This window comes from Protopterus annectens, chromosome 4.part0 (assembly GCF_019279795.1).
Source record: "Protopterus annectens isolate FY-2018-M chromosome 4.part0, PAN1.0, whole genome shotgun sequence".
NCBI lineage: Eukaryota > Metazoa > Chordata > Ceratodontiformes > Protopteridae > Protopterus > Protopterus annectens.
Window position 1 is genome coordinate 524,951,844 of NC_056733.1, and position 11,352 is coordinate 524,963,195.

Consider the following 11,352-nt stretch of genomic DNA (forward strand, 5'->3'; position numbering starts at 1 on the left):
CAGTGAAATTCCTTATCTTTTCCCACCAAGAATAGCTGGAATAGACCCTCACAAACGATAAACAGCCCCACTCACTCAAAACTATTATACCCACTCCAAGCATCCCATGCTTGAAACGATTTTGTTTTGGTCCCACCTTCGCAAGCAACGTCACCATATTTCCCGAGAGCTCTACCTCTAGGAGTTTCGAGAACAGTCAGCTCTAAATTTGGGGGTGGTCCTCATCGAAGATGTGCGATTTGTATACGACTTATCACGCATGTTGTCGAGGTGTTTTTACGTATTGATTTTGACTAGTGGTGCGTTCTTGAGCCATTGGTAGAATACGTATTTCGTAAACTTGATAGTTTTGGTGGAGAATGTAAGCATTTACTAAGTCGTTTATACTCATTTTTTTTTTCCCTTTAAAGAGGTATTATTACGTTATGATGTTATATTTGCTTTTTGGAATAAGCTACGGAATGCACATTTAATCGACATCTTATTTCCGTTATGGTAACGTTGTAGTTAGTGTAGCTTACAACATTCAATCGCAGACTCCAGCAAACAAATGCAGCTAAAAACTGTTTTTGTAGTATTGCCACCGTCATAGCTTTCAACCTCCCAGTTCCAAAATTAGGAAAACTAACCTTCAGAGTGCGGAACAAACATGCAAAACGTGGAACACATAAAATGGCTTAATAACTTCAACTATGAAGGTCATAGAATGGTTAAAATATGGTGGATTTGAATTAATATGATTCAGTTCTAATTACCATGGATATCTCTTAAAAAAATTCCTAACACTGAATGTGTAGCAGGCCCTTTCAATGTGGAACGTGAACTTTTTAAGACCCCAAATGATACACACTTGAGAGGTATGCGTTTCCCCTTCGCAAGTGGGGCATTTGTCCCCGAAACATGACATTTTGCAGGACAAGCTGCATGGGGCATACAAAACCAGCAAAAGGATTACTGCATAAAAGTAAAAACCCACTTTTGCGGAATTTGAGTTATTTATATAATTTTGGATAACCTGAGGTGTTTCAGAGAATTACCGTTTTATGAAACCAATAACTGAAATTTACAAAATAGTTCTTGTTTTTCGTAGGATGTGCCTGAATAGGGACTGTCCTGTATAAAGACGCGAACAGATGGTTGTAACTCTAATTAAGATCAGACTTTATTTGCCAAGCGCAATAGGTATTTTCCAAATGACAACGAAAAAAATAAGTTAGAATACTAAGTTATGTGTGTATCTCTATACAGCATAGCCGGCTTTAGGCACCAGCGAACCCTGGGAGCCCCCAACCACAGCAAGTTCTTACCCTAATATTTTGTTACATGCCTGTCAAATCAACAAAAGCTAGTACAGCATTCTTGTATACTTAATAAACCATATGGATAATAACTCTTATTCAAATATATTTGTGGTTGTATTAACAGTGTTTTGTCAACTAACAGGCATCAGAATTCATTAAATATTTTATCACTGACATAGTGCCCCTGGTTTAGTTACATCCTGCTGTTGGACATTTTCTCCACTAAAATTAACTACATAGCCAGCTTTAAGTTCCTGCTATACCTGTGGCTGCAGAGGGCCCCCTTAATCATCCTTGACTGTGTGGGAGAGGGGGCCACAAAAGCTGCTGCTGGTTGGGGAAAATGAAGAAGAAAAACTGTATAAGTTACTATGTATTAAGTTACTAATTATGCTCTTTAACCTGAACAGGGCTGTGATATGACCTTGTTATGATGAAGCTGATAATGAACATGACCAAGGTAAGCACTAGAGAGATCAGCAGCCCAGAGAGACTGATCTCAGTGCAAAGTTTGGATTTTAAGAAGAGCTGATGTTTCTGATCACCAGGGATGGTTTTCTCTTTCAGGGAGTTTTATAAATAATACCAGAACACCAGATACTATAACTCTCAATTTGTTTGCTTAAGAATGAAGTGCACTCCTAAAAATAATAGAATAAAAGCTCAAAATCAGGACTACATTTTAACTATTACTCTAATGCACTTAAAAAGTTAGTAGAATAACACATTTTGCATCAACACGTATTTTTGGACAATAAGTATAAAACTCAGATGTCTGGATTTATTGACTGTTTGTAATCCTGAATGATTTACCAGCAAATCAAACCTTTTGCGAAGGAGAAAGCAGAAGTATGAGCAAAATCAAGTAAGGTCTGTGAAATCGGGGATAGTGACAGGTATGCATTACTCCTCAATGAGGTAAATAAGTGACTTACCCAACAATGCTGAGATATGACCCTTTTAGGATAAAGCTGATAATAGCCTTTGGTTTCAGCTACACCCATTCTAAAACCAGCCCTGCTCAATCAAATGTGTGTGTACAGAAAGCTGCTGGGGGTCTGGGGATTGTGTGGTTATTACAACTTTAATTTTTATCACAGTCAAACCTTAGAGGTGTGCACATGAAGCCAGTATAGCTAGTGTTTGAGCGGAGGACAGTGTGGTCATTGTTTATTTACTTTTCTCACAGACCTCAGAAGTGTAAAAAGAAGGTTACTATAGCTTGTGTAGGGGTGGTGTACTGCCTAAGATCAACAAATTAGAATATATTACAGAAATCATTCTCACAATCACACATCAGGCACATATACATGGGCTGACTTTGAGGGTAAGGATTGAGGAAGTATATAGCAGCAGTCGCTTGAAATGTACAACTATGGCAATTTAAACCTCTACTTTCATCCTAGTCTAACACCAGAGGGATATATAGGCAGTGACTGTCTTTTGTGGGGGGTTAGGGAAGGAGGCAGTATTCCCAGATAAGACCTATGTATTCCCACAACTGGCTTGTTAGTTTATTGTGAGTTACTGTTTTGTCAGCTTTGAACATTAAGCCTTGGGCACAACTTATGTCTTCCTTGAAAGAAAAAAAATAAGACAAAGTATTTTCTTTTTCATGATTTTTGTTTAGGCCACCATTGGAGTAAAATACTGAAAAAATCCTCTAAAATGCATCCCAGGGCACATATATAACCCTATTGGCTATGGGGGCACCAGCTTAATTGAGTTATTTCCTTAATGGTTATTACTGTGCTGTCTTGGTTAAGAAAGGTGTGCTGAAAGGATGCAACGACAGCTAAAGCTGAACAGCAGCAGTGAATTTCTTTCCTTAATAATAATTTGTGTTCAAGCCATTATTGGATGAAAACTTTGTGTAAAAAGAAAAAAAAAACAACTTAAAAATGCACTTTTGAGCAAGAGAAAGTTATGCCTTCTTGAAAAAGCTGAGAGTAAGGGAAAATGTAAGAAAAGGAAGAAAAAAGTAATGTGCATGGTATGGGAAGCCCAAAAAAGGGGGGGGGATCAGAGGAGAGGACTGGAGGAGGGTGTGCGGGGGGGGGGTGTTGAAACAGTAGGCCTAGTCATCACTTCATTTAGGGCCAGACCTGCACATATACTTGTGGTAACGTATCTTTTTGTTGCAGCTAAATGCCAGTAACTGTGGTATATAGGCCTGTTGTAATGTAACAGCTTGTAGCTAAGGTCTGTCTGTGCGTACTACTCCTAATGGTTTGCAGTAGAAACTAAAAAATTTCTTAGGAGGTTTGGCATTGACAGGGTGATACTTATACTGGAAGTGCCTAAGGGGCCCCCAACTTGACATTTGATTGGGGGCCCCTAAAATGCTAACACCGGCCCTGTATACAGTGACAGAAATAACGGCGATAACTGAGAACATTGGACTGAACTTGTGTATTTCTGGGACGGGTGAAGTGTTGGAACAGAAGAGTAGGTGTACACTTGCGGGTTGCAGTCATAACATTTAAGCTTTCATACCGGTGTTCTCCGCAGTCACCAGGCTCACTGAATGTTTAGTTGCTTACAAACTTTTTAACTGCAGGTAGCCGAAGATTGATTTGTGGATACTATCATCCTGGTTCCCCAATGAAATGATTTTTTATTTCAGGATACACTGTCCGATTTGGTGATGCCAACTTGATTGGCATCCCGATGGATTGCCAGTTAAGTGTTTATAAGAATTTTTTTTCAGGAAAAAAAAAACTTTTTTTAAGGTTTAAAAATTTGACTCGTAATATCTGGCTCTTCTGATATGATAACAGTGAAAGATAGCCACACATCTAGCAAGGGGATTAACCCAGTTTTAAGCTCCTTGCACCCCTTTTTGAGTATGTGGTTGCATAAGCTCCCCATGGACATTATAGTATATTCTTTATCTCATTTTTTAAGAACAGCATGATTCGCAGAAACATTAATTTCTTAAAAATAACATTGTGGTATATCCTAATATAAATAATCTCCAAGGCAAGTTTTCTGAAGAATATGCTAAAATGAAGTTTAACTGAAATTTTGTAAATTAGTGGCACATGCAGAGTGATAATACTACTTAGCACAAAAGATGACAGTAGTTTTCAGTTGGCATACAGTCTGCAGGACATAGGTAGGTACTTGGCAATCTGCCCGAGGGCATTTATAAGCCTAGCCAGTGTGTGTTGGCTTTCGCTACCTCATTGATTAATTAACTGATCCTCTGTCAAGCAGAGCCAATGAAGTGATCCAGGGGTGTATTTTCTGTTACCCATCCACTCGTCAAGGTTTCTCTTGAAGAGTGTTAGTGAGGGGCTCTGCCTGATGTCATTTGGAATTTTGTTCCAAAGCATGGGGAGTTTCTGTGACAGGAATCTATCCCTCCAGCATTTTCTATTTATTGTTGTGGTGAGGTTTAGCTCACTAGAGTGTGTGGCTTGCAGTGACTTGGATTACTTTAGGTGGAGCAAGTCCATCAATTCTGAGTTGGACATGGCTTTGTAAGTCAGGCAGAGATCACCTCTGAGTAAGCGATACGCCACTGAGTACAGCCGGAGTTTTTTCAGTCGGGCTGCATAGGACATATTTTTGAGGCCATTAATCCTCTTGGTAAGGTACTTCTTTCCAGCTGTTGGAAGTGTCTTGTGAGGTACATCCCAAACGGGGCATTGTACTCTATGATGGTTCTAATGAGTGATGAGTAGAGGGGCACTATAACCTCTTTATTGCTAGATGAGAACCCTGTAGTAATTAGATGGGCAACATAGAAGGATTTCCTAACTACTTTGGCAATATGATTGTCAAAGGAGAGATTACTATCCACCTGGGTCCCTCGATCTCTTATTACCACTTCTGTATTAAGGGGGCTGCCACCTGTGTGGTAATTCGTGTGTGTTTTGTTTTTTCCAAAATGGGATGACTATGCATTTTTTGGCATTTAGCTTGAGGCCATGACTTTGACACCAGGTGTCCGTCTCAGTAAGGCCCTTTTGGAGGATTTCCGTGTCAGTCGGAGAGTCAGTTATGGCTCCCAGTTTGCAGTAATCGGCGAACTTGGTTAGCCATAGTCTTCCTGTGTTTGCCTGTACTTCTGAGAAGTATATGCCAAACAGTAGGCGTCCCAGGACCGAGCCTTGCGGGACACCACTTGTCACTAGTTTAGAGTCGGACGTGGAGCCCGTTATTCTTACCGTGTGAGTTCTGTCTGTAAGCCAGATGGCAACCCACCTCATGATGTAGGGGTTTATGTTCAGGCTGGTGAGTTTTTCTGTAATACCCGAGTGGGGAATGGTGTTGAAAGCCTTAGCAAGGACAAGGTAGGCTGTGTGTACCGCCTTTCCCTCATCTATGGCCTTGGTGACTGTCTCGAAGGAGTCAACCAGGTTTAGTAGGCATGATCTGCCCTTAACAAATCCAAACTGGGTTGGGTCAAGTGTTTGGAGGTTCCCAAAGTCTTTGTTAATGAGTTCCACAATGATGTGCTCCATAGCCTTGCAGACCAGTCATGTCAGGCTTATGGGGCGATAGTTACCAGGGTCAGTTGTAGCCCCTCCTTTGTGGAGTGGAATAACCGTTGCTGTGTTCCATACATTCTGTGGGCATGTCGCCTGTGGAGAGGCTGAGGTTGAACAGCATGTTTAGGTGGGAGGTAGTTCTGTAGTTTGTGCAATTCGGACCATCTGTTCCCATTGACGCTGTGTTTTTTGGCTTTTGAAAGGGCTGTATTCACCTGTGAGTCTGATTTTTGGTACACTATACTTTCCCTTTATTGTTGTGGGCCCTTTTGGAGGTGAGAGATTCAGTGCAAACTTCAATCTGCAAGGATGTTGGCAATATCAATAGGTTTAGTATATTTTGTGCTGTTTTGCACTAGTTCAGTGCATATCTGCGAGTTGCCACTTAGATTCTTAACATAGCTAAAGAAGGCTTTGCAGTTATCTTTTGAATCCTTGGCTATTTTTCTTTCGAAGTTAGCCTTGGATGATTTTATGAGGGACCTCAGTTTCTTACTGATAATGATCAGGGATGTCTTTCCTTCTTGGGATTTGCTTTTTTTCTGAACTAGTTTCCTCCTTCTATTGTATAGCCTGTTTATTGCAGGGATCCACCAAACTGGTTTCCTTATCTTAGAGGAGTGAGTCTTGGTTTTGCTAGGGATGGCACGATCCATGCATCCTTGTAGCTGCTCATAGAGTGCATTTGTAAAGGTTTCTGCATCTTGGGCAGCATTGTCCTTTAACGTGGGGGCTGTGAAACTTACCACCTCTGCCTTAAGTAAGGTGAAGTTTGCTTTAGAAAAGTTTTTTACTGTGGTTTCCTTAGTTGGGGGTAGTGGTGGGGTGTGAACATCCAGAGTGATTAGTTTATGGTCTGATCTAACCAGTGCTGGGTTGACCTCTGGTGTGGAACACCTGTCGCCCATGTTGGTGATGACCAGGTCCAATATGTTTTCACCTTTGGTAGGGGAGTTTACTAGCTGATCCAGGGTGTTTGAGTTGATGAATTCCAGGAAGCACTGCGCCTGGGAATTTGTACTGTAGTAGTTTTCCTAGAGAATGGTAGGGTAATTGAAATCGCTCCAATTTCAGGGTGTTCGGTAGGACCTTCATGTATTCCAGTGTCTCCAGAAAGATGGAGTGGTGGTCCTGGGTCATGGAGGGTGATCTGTAGCAGGCCACATTTTGCATTGCAGATTTGCCCGATGTTAGTTGCACATGGATGATCTCAGAGGTATCGTGCTGCGCCACTAACCTGGAGGTGTAGGTATCCTTGATGAATATGGATACACCCCCTCCTTTTGTGTTTCAGTCCATGTTCTGTGGCCGACACGTGGTATGAGTTGTAGCCCAGTAGTAATGGGGTGCTGTCTGGAGCCTTGAACCAGGTTTCAGTTACTGCACAGATGTTGACGTTCTCCATACTGAGGAGTGCTTCGAGCACGTGCATTTTGAGATTTAAACTCCTGGTGTTGAGTAGCATAACCCTCAGTTTTTTTGTTAATTGTGCTGTTTACGGAGGTGGGTTTGACTTTTGAGCCTTGCTTAGAAAAGGCACTATGGGGGCAGCAAGAACCTTGGCCAGTATTCAAAAGCCTAGGGATGACTGGTGCAAGCCGTCTCTTGCGAAGAAACACGACTTGTCGAGCATGTCGTCCCAGGCTGACGGACACTGGATCCCCTTTGAATGACACCAGAAACTTAGCCAATTGTTGAAATTGATCATTTTTTCTTTATACTGAGATATCATTCTTGGTGAGGGCAGGATGCTACTCAGGGTCAGGGTCATACCAGCATGGGCTACATGATCAGAGAGGTCTTCCATGTCTCTTTTCTTCATGTAGTCCAGGGAGGTAAGTCTCGGGTCATTCACACCTACATGAACAATGAGTCATATTTGTACTTGTTCTGGAGTGACCTGAGTGCTTGTTGTGTGGCAGATTTTGGCTCCTGACAGGCAGCTAACAGTAACCTTCTGCTTGTCCAGCCTAGTGAGTGGGACGTCAGTGTGCCTGAGTCACCTATTACTAGTGTGTTAGGTATGTTATTTCGCTTTAAGGGCTGTGATTGTGCGGCACACTGATTTTGTGTTTTATGTGTTGTCTGGTTTGTGACTGGGGAGGTGCAGGTTGTTTGGGTGTCTGCTTTGGAGGTCTCTGATGCTTTCGCAGGTTTTTATTTAGAGCCTCCGAGTATGATTTTGTGTATTTTTTGCCAGTGCTTAGTAAGTCTGTGTGCGGCTGGAGGTGTGGTGCAAGTGTTAACCTTCTCCTCTTGACTGTCTGTTCCAGTCTTGGGTGGAGACAGCTTAGCTTCCATTTTGGCTGTATAATTGCATCCCTCGCATATATTAGTGTTTTATGGTAGGAGGAGAGGGTTGTTTGTGTACATGAGGCAGTTGTAACATTGCCTCAGGATACCCAGATTCACCAGCTGGACTGGAGAGTGCACCTGAAGTTGCCCTTGGGTCATGCCTGAATAGTAGGGTGAGCTGCTTAGTCGCGTGGTTGGTGAGGGGTGAATAAAGAGCCTTGCCCTGCTGGACATCAGTGTCAGGGTATATTAGTGCTTGCTATTAGGTCTGAGCAAGTGCTGGGCTGTAAGATGCTTTTTGAGTGCTTCGGTTGAGAGTTAGACTAGTTTCAAGGGAAAACTGAAGAGGAGACTTAGTGGAGCCATGAATAATTTAACCGCAGCTAACCGGCACTGCCCGGTGCACAAAACTGTGCAAACATGGTTTTTTATAGTAGGGAAATGAAAGGGAGAGAAATTAGCCCAAAATGGCCAATAAACTACTAACGTCTGGGCTGGAACCACTCCTCCAGGGACAGATAGGTTGCTCAAAGCTCCCCTCTCTCACAGGTGAACAGAGAAACTTCCTTCTATCCAAGTAAGGTATGGGCAACTCAGAAACTAGTATCACAGCCCTGAATTCAGCACTAGCCTGAAAACTGGACTATATTAGCTTAGAAAGGCGCAAAACAAGGATTTTTTTGTTTGTTTTTTTTTTGAAAAGATAAGGCAAAAACAGTAAAAATACACTTAAAACATCTTAAAATGACTACAAACGATCAGAAAAGGCTATTGCACTTTAGTGTGTAGCCTACAACAGTTAAACAAATTATTTAAACAAAATATTTTAAAAGTGCAGGCAGTCAGATAAGTACAATATGTGAAAAAAACAAGCTTTTAAATCACAATAAATGCTGGAAAATCTGCGTTTAGGCAGAAAACAAAGTACAGCAAAACTGATACTTAATCACTCGAAAGTCTCTCCTCTAAGCTAGAAGGCTTGTATCAGTTTAAGGCTTTCTAGTGCTACCCAATAGGTTAGTTACAGGAAAGATGGGAAACCAGCGAGATGTGGTCTTTTAAAACAGAAAGTTGAAAGAGATGGGCAAACTGTCCAAATGGTCAATAAACTACAATTTCTGGGCCAAGAACCTCTTCTCTCGTGGTATACAGGCTACCTAGTGCTTACCACTCCCACTGATAAGCTAGAAGGCTTCCCTCCAACACAGAAAGGCTTGGGGGGGGCTCAGAAACTTACAAAGAGTCCTGGATACAGCAAATCTGTACCTGGATTAGACTAGTTACAGGAAAGGCGGGGAACAAGTACAAACGTAGGCTTTTAATCCAGCAAGTTGAAAGAGATGGAAAACTGCCCAAACGGCTAAATAAACTACAATTTCTGGGCCAAAACTCACGCTTCCCGTGGAGGATAGGCTACCTAGTGCTTACCACTCCCACTAATGAGCCAAAAGGCTTCCCTCCAACACAGAAAGGCTTGGGGGGCTCAGAAGCTTACTAACAATCCTGGATACAGCAACTCTGTAACTGGACTAGACTAGTTACCGGCACAAGTGCAGCTTTCAAACCGGAAAGTTGAAAGAGATGGAAAAAAAACTGCTCAAACAGCCAATAGCTACAATTTCTGGGCCAGGACCACTCCTCTTGTGGTAGATAGGCTACCTGATGCTTACCACTCCCACTGATAAGCTAGAAAGCTTCCCTCTAACACGGAAAGGCTTGGGGGGTCAGAAGCTTACAAAGAGTCCTGGATACATCAAATCTATACCTGGACTAGACTAGTAACAGGAAAGGCAGGAAACCAGCTCAAACACAGGCTTTTAAATCAGAAGGTTGAAAGAGATGGAAAAGCTTCCCAAATGGCCAATAAACTATAATTTCTGGGCCAGAAACCACTCCTCCTGTGATAGGTTACCTAGTGAAGACTGGGAACAAACGCAAAACAGGCTTTTAACCAGAATGTAGAAAGAGATGGAAAAACTGCCCAAACGGTCAATGAACTACAGTTCAGAGCCAAAACTCACTCCTCCCGTGGTAGATAGGCTTACCAAATGCTTACCACTCCCACTGATAAGCTAGACGGCTTCCCTCCAACACAGAAAGGTTTGGAGGGCTCAGAAGCTTGCCAACAGTCCTGGATACAGCAAGTCTGTATCTGGACTTGACTAGTTACAGGAAAGATGGGAAACAAGCTTAGAATTTTTTTTTTGTTACAAAAAAGCAGCTAAAACAGCAGTAAATACAATTCCAATTGTAGTGCAGGCCAGCACACCTGGGTGTGTAGCAACACTACTGCAAATACAGTTCAAATAAATGCAATTAAATTAACAAGTGCAGAAGGCAGTAAATTAGAAGGCTACTTACAAGCAGTAATAAGTGCAGAGTAAGTGTGACTGAACAGAGATAACACACAGAAGAGCAACTAAGACAGTTACAGTAAGAGCAGCTGAATAATATATATATATATATATATATATATATATATATATATATATATATATATATATATATAAAAACTAAGACAGTTACAGTAAGAGCAGCTGAATAATATATATATAATTTTATTTATTTATTTTTGAGGGAGGGAACAGAGCAGGATTAAGAGGCTACATGGGTTGTCCTTCCCAAATGCTCTCTTTGTACACAGTAGGAGTGCCTGAAATCAGAATATGATCTCACTGCACTCAGTTGAGTGAGCAAATGAGATGGGCCCAGAAGGAGTATCCAAATACAAATCTACAAGAGGGGCGGGCAGTTTCAAAGCCACCAACATTAACACCAAAACAAGAACAGGGAGGGTGGGTGGGGAACTAACTGTAGAGAGACATCCACAACTTCAGTTGAGTTAATATTCAGTGAAAAACACAAATAAATTAAATACAGTACTATATGCAAAAGAGCAGATAAAAGTGTACTTAAATTCACTTGTACGTCCAGCTGATTTTAGGTAGATGTTAGCCAGCCAAAGCTCTGATATTAAGCAGAGATAACTCAAAATGTAACTGAAGTATGTAAGAGAACTCATCATATACAGGAAGATGCAGTAGATTTGGAATTTACTAACATTTCTCTGTATGATTTGTACATAGTATATTTGTAGTGTATATGCAACTTAATACATTGACCCGCTGTGGTGGTGCTGCAGTAGCCTCACAGTAACATGCTGTCTGGTTCGATTCTCAGCTAGAGCATCTTCTGCGTGGAGACATGAGTAAATGGGCGTACCTTCGTTGAAGGTTGTGCATCAGGCCTGGCAAGCC

At 41.6% G+C, this 11,352-nt stretch overlaps 1 protein-coding gene across 2 annotated transcripts in view; it reads left to right on the forward strand.

Moving 5' to 3' along the window:
• The first annotated feature begins 242 nt into the window (after window positions 1-242).
• The window catches only part of TCN2 (transcobalamin 2), a 2,080,282-nt gene continuing 2,069,172 nt past the window's right edge, over window positions 243-11,352 (forward strand). For both annotated transcript variants that reach the window (XM_044068453.1, XM_044068452.1), the window contains exon 1: window positions 243-361. The gene's annotated coding sequence lies outside the window, so the exon portion shown is untranslated. The remainder of the gene's footprint in view (window positions 362-11,352) is intronic.